Source organism: Littorina saxatilis, linkage group LG13, assembly GCF_037325665.1.
Source record: "Littorina saxatilis isolate snail1 linkage group LG13, US_GU_Lsax_2.0, whole genome shotgun sequence".
NCBI classification, from domain to species: Eukaryota; Metazoa; Mollusca; class Gastropoda; order Littorinimorpha; family Littorinidae; genus Littorina; species Littorina saxatilis.
This window is the reverse complement of record NC_090257.1, coordinates 7,870,074-7,876,073: the sequence shown is the minus strand read 5'-3', so window position 1 is coordinate 7,876,073 and position 6,000 is coordinate 7,870,074.

Here is a 6,000-nt window from a genome sequence, read left to right as displayed (position 1 = left end):
TGGATGATCGCAAATAACGACACAGTTGTGACTAGATCAGTAGACACAAGCACACACTTATTATCAACCTGACTTCTCAAAGTATAAGAAGAAAGGTTTCACACGTTGGAGTAAGTGTAAATTCACAGTCTTCGGGTCACTTTTGATTGAACACAGTCAAGGGTCGCACTAAAACACTGTAGTTTTAAAACTACACACACAATATCGACAATGTCACCGTTTAGCATCTGGCCCTTTCGATATGACACGATGCACACTACACACTGCAGAGAGGGCACACACTTACTTGGTTATTAAGGATTATTCCCCCCTAGCTGCTTCTTTCTCTCTGTAAACTTGTAGGGCTAGTTATTTTTCGGTAACTTACCCAACAACCAAAATCACTTACCCAACAACGGGCCTGAATCCTCGATAGCTCATGGGTTGAGACTGTACACATTGTGGATCTACTTTTTGCGACTCAAAAGTTCAGAACACTCTAATGTACAAAATATACATTTCTGGAGCAAACAATACAACCATTCCGCATTTAAACCAACAACTACAGGCTTGAACACATGAATCTCAATATAAAATCCATGAGTTTGGTTGTTTTCTGAATTCAGATCTGCCGTGCACAATCGTTTATCGCCAGCAAGATTCCAAGGAAAAGTAACTCTCATACTTTGTCTAGCGACACGAGTAGTTCCCCTTCCAGATTTCGGCTGCATCGACAAGGTTGCAATCCGACGGTCAGTTTTCAACAATATTTCATTTTATAAACAGACCACACGCAATCAATTGCAAACATTTAATCAACTTAAAGAACATGCAGCGGTTTCATACACTATTTTTCCCCAGAAAACTGAACTTCATACAGTTTTTAACGTTGGAACACGGGTGTAAAACTTCGTCTGCTAGTCACATTCGAGGAAAGGACATTTCCTGAGCGATACCAAAACATGAACAGAACACACACTATCTGCCTTTACCGCCACAGCAGAATGACAACATGACTGTGTACTTGATTTTAGTTCAAAACATGGAAACTGACAAGAAGTGTTAACATAATTGAATGATTTGCACGGAACTATACAACCGCGCATTAATCGATCGCCTGCGCAGGTAGACTGGTTGGGTGAATATGATTCGATCAAACTTTCGCACAAAAACTCCTCTTTTCTTTGAATAACTAAAGAAAGGAGGAATAAAGAGGTTACATACCTCGTCTCAGTGATTATCAAAAATAATGGTCTCAGTTCGCGGTCATGAAAAAGCTCGTTGAAGCTCGCATTTTTCATGATCCGCTAACTTCGACCATTATTTTTGATAATCACTGAGACTCGGCATGTAACCTCTATATCTCTCCGATAGTCAATGGCCACGAGCATTTGAAATTCGCACATTTAAACGAATACTGGTATTGGTATACTTGTTATGAGTCTTTCTCTTTCTGTTTCACACACACACACACACTCTAACACACACACACACTCTAACACACACACACACACACACACACACACACACACACACACATGAGTGCGCAGGCACGTACGTACGCACGCACGTATGCACGCACACATAAACACACATCATACATAGTGGTATTCGCACACGCATAGTTACGCTCTCGCACACACGCACACACACACACACACACACACACACACACACACACACACACACACACACACACACACACACACACACACACAATTCATTGTTTTCATTCGGAACATACTCTCTTTCGAAGTCACACAGACTGATGAATGATCACCTAAACAAGTGTAGCGGCCATCACGCCGCCCTGGTAGGGGTAGTGTTGCGGGAAGGCAGGTGGTGGACAGCCATACCCCAAGGGGAACACAGCGCTCCCATGAGGGGAGAAGGGGTGTGGCCCAGGCCAGGGCAGGGGGTGAAGTCGCCTAGCTGTATGCCACCAGTAAGGCGGCGGCGAGAGGGGCAAGCCCGGGGGGCTTTCGAATGAAGAGGCTGGTCCACTAACGAGACGGTGTCTGTTGTCTCGGTTGACTAGTGGCATGTGGCTGTTGCTGTCATTACGACCCTGCCATGGCTGTCTCGCTGGGGGAGAGAACCGGACATGACCGGGACCGTTCCTCGGTGGCTGCCCCTGCGCTCCGTGCTCTGCAACCTCAGCACGGCGATATGGATGTTGTGCGGGGGCCTGAACCGGGTTATGTGCGGGGGTCTCCAACAATGGTTTGCGGGTACCGCTATGGATGACATCACGCAGCTGGCCAGCGTACTTTATGTTGCACGCCAGTCTGCCGGTACCCTGACGACTGGGGTGAATGTCGTCCTTGTACAGGGCCTTTCGTGGAGCTCCATTGCTGGTGAGAAAGGTCGGGGTGTGGTCGACCAGCAACACCTTCTCCTTGCTGCAGGCCCTGACCAGGGCGTCGTTTGACGATGCGACGGTCTTCTTCAGTGGATGTTCTCCACATGGTGGGACGATGGAGGAGAAGTGAGGGCGTGCATTGGGAAATACTTTTTTCACTAGTTTTATAATGGCACTCCAGTTTGTCTCGGTGATTGTATTTTCTCGGCATGTGTTAATGCCGATATGCACAACAGCAAGTAGCACATTAGGACATTGGGGAATATGCTTAAGCCAATGTGCTATATCATCCAAGGCTAGGCCAGAAACACTGATGTTTTCTACACGTTTTTCTGGAAATGTAAGCTCTGGTCTGACAGGGCAAAGAACAGAGTCTCCAATCAGCACGTGCTGGGGCCACTCTGCACTCCGCTAGTCGCTGTCGCGGTGTTTTCACGGTGTGCATGGGCCTGCTGACTGTGTGTCTTTTGACTGCTGCTGTTGCTTCTGGTTTGTCACCTGTCAGTGGCTTTTCCTGGTTTGCGTTGTGCACGACAACATCTGTATTGCCTGTGCAGGTGGAAAAAGTATCTCGATCAGAGAGCACAGAAAACATGTTTGCAACTTTGACGGTGCAGATATCAACACATCATGTGGTAACAGGAAAATCATATGTTTCTGTGTGAACGGAAGACGTCTTTGGTTTGTGGTGAGACTCACTCTGTGCCTGCAGTTGTTTCTTGCAGTCGCCTAACTGGGATTTTAGGTCATGCATTTCCTTGGAAAGTCTGTTGTTCTCTCGTTGGAGTGCGTCCATGCCAAACAATCGCACTACAGCACCAAAATCTGTGAAACAACCTCTGCCAAAACACTCTTCTCCACAATGAATGACCTTCTTGGCTGCTCTTCTGCTTCTCCCTTGCCCAACAACATCGACCCCTCCAAACTGTCGCAAGCTTTCTCTGATTACTTCCATAACAAGATCCAAACCATCCGTGACAAACTAGACAAAATCCCACACCAAAACTCTGAAACTCCTCCTGCATTTACAGGCACTCCCTTCACACACTTTCAGCCTCTCACTCTCACTGACCTGGAGAAAGTCCTCAAAGAAATGACATTGAAAACCTGTGACCTTGACCCTCTTCCCACACAACTCTACTCTGACTGTCTTCCTGAACTCCTCCCTTCTATTCTCAAAATCATCAACACTTCTCTGCAAACAGGCACTGTTCCCAACTCCTTTAATCGTCGCGATATAACCTTCGTGGTTGAAAACGACGTTAAACACCAAATAAAGAAAGAAAGAAAGAACTCCTTTAAGACTGCTATTGTCAAACCTCTACTGAAGAAACCATCACTCGACCCAAACACTCTCAGCAACTACCGCCCTGTCTCAAACCTTTCCTTCATCTCCAAACTCCTTGAAAGAGTCGTCCTGAAACAACTCAACTCTCACCTTCTTTGCAACAATCTTCTCTCTCCGCTTCAATCTGCCTATCGTCCTCACCACTCCACCGAAACTGCCCTTCTCAAAATCACTAATGATCTCCTCCTTGCCACTGACCAAGCTGAAATCTCTGCCGTCGCTCTACTTGATCTATCAGCGGCCTTTGACACAGTCGACCACAACATCCTCCTTCAACGCCTTCAGCACACCTTTGGTATCCATAGCACAGCTCTTTCTTGGTTCTCTTCTTATCTCACCTACCGCTACCAGACTGTTTCGATTGACAAACTGAACTCTGACCCCATCAGGCTTGAGTGCGGAGTCCCTCAAGGCTCAGTCCTTGGGCCTGTACTATTTACTCTCTACACTCAACCTCTTGACCACATCCTTGACCGACACAACGTTCTCCACCACTCTTTTGCCGACGACTCTCAACTTCACAACAGCTCTTCCCCTGACCAGTCTGAATCTCTTCTTTCCTCTATCTCTGACACTATCACTGACGTGCAGAATTGGATGACAGAAAACAAACTTCAGCTCAATAGCAACAAAACTGAAGCTATCCTAATAGGCACTACATCCAAACTCTCCAAAGCCACTTCCGACTCTCTTCAACTCTCTGACTCTTCTGTCCCTCTGTCTTCTGCTGTCAAAAACCTCGGAGTGACTCTAGACAACACCCTTTCCATGAAACAACACATCTCTTCTGTCTCTCGCACCTGCTACTTCCAACTCCGCCGCATCGCCACTATCCGCAAGTACCTCACCACAGATGCTACCGCCAAACTGGTCACTTCCACCATTCTCTCACGTCTTGACTATTGTAACTCTCTCTTGGCGGGTCTTCCCTCTTCTTCTATCTCTCGTCTCCAACGCATTCAAAATAGCTCTGCCCGTCTTGTCTTACGAAAGAAAAAGGGAGATCATATCACCCCCCTCCTAAATCAGCTCCACTGGTTGCCCGTTCCTGCCCGTATCACATACAAAATCAACACTCTCACCTACAAATGCTTCCATGGTCTCGCCCCTGCCTATCTCTCCGACTCTCTCTCTCTCTCTATGTCCCTTCACGAGCACTTAGATCATCTGCCGACTCCCTCAAGCTCAACATCCCCCACACCAAACTCAAAACAGCAGGTCAACGCTCATTTTCTTTCCAAGCACCTAGCCAATGGAACACACTACCTCTCCCCCTCCGTCAACAACAGTCCCTCGAATCATTCAAATCTGCACTCAAGACATTCCTTTTTTCCACATAATCCATGCATTCTACACTGCCCACCCCATCCCACCCTGAATAACTGTACATATTTTAATGGTTGATGGTGTGTGCGTGTTGGTGACTTTAAGTCTCCGTGTGTGTGAATGAGTGTATGTGCGCCTTGAGTCGCCTGTTGGTGAGATATGTGCGCGTTATAAATATTCGTATTATTATTATTACTATTATTATTATTATTATTATTATTATTATTATTTAAGTTATTGAGACATCCCAGTGCTGAGTTCAATAATTATTTTCGAGATTTGCTCTATAAATCCCTTAGTGCACTGGGATTGTTTCAATAACGATATTGTCAGTACCGCCAGAGAAAAAAGAAGATTCAAAACGCACATTTTGCAAAGCGCATTTGGATAGGCGTAACTGTGTGGTCAGGTTTGTGTCACTGGATCTACTTTTGTGTGGGCTGTCTCAAGTGTGTCGTGCTTTTGTCACACGCAAACTCTTGTTTTAATTTCTGTTGGTAAATTCCAGTGAAGCGTTAAGCTAAAAAGTGATGACCTTTCACAGAGACCTCATTTAAACTCGGAGAAAAGACTGTACTCTTAATTATTTGCGATTCGAAACCTTCATCGAGCTTCGACAAATTGACTGTGCAGAGTGTTGCCCCTTGAATTGACTCCGGCCAAGGCCACGGTTAGCAGACTCGGATTTTCAAAGTAAATGTGGTATGTTTCTTCTGTTGTATCTTCACTCATCGGGGAGACTGGTACTATTATATATGAACCGTAAGAATGCTGTGAACCCTACACGTAGTATGTCCCCATCGTTTGCTTGTTCACATTTGCCCAACATGTTAATTTGCTGCGAGGTTTATGTCGTCTGCTAGGGCGGCTAGGGCAAGCGAACCACGGCACTGCACTGCAGTCTCATTTCAAAAACAACAATTGCTCGTCTGCACGCATGATGCAGGCTGGTAATAAGTTTTATACATGGTAAGAACGTTCTTAA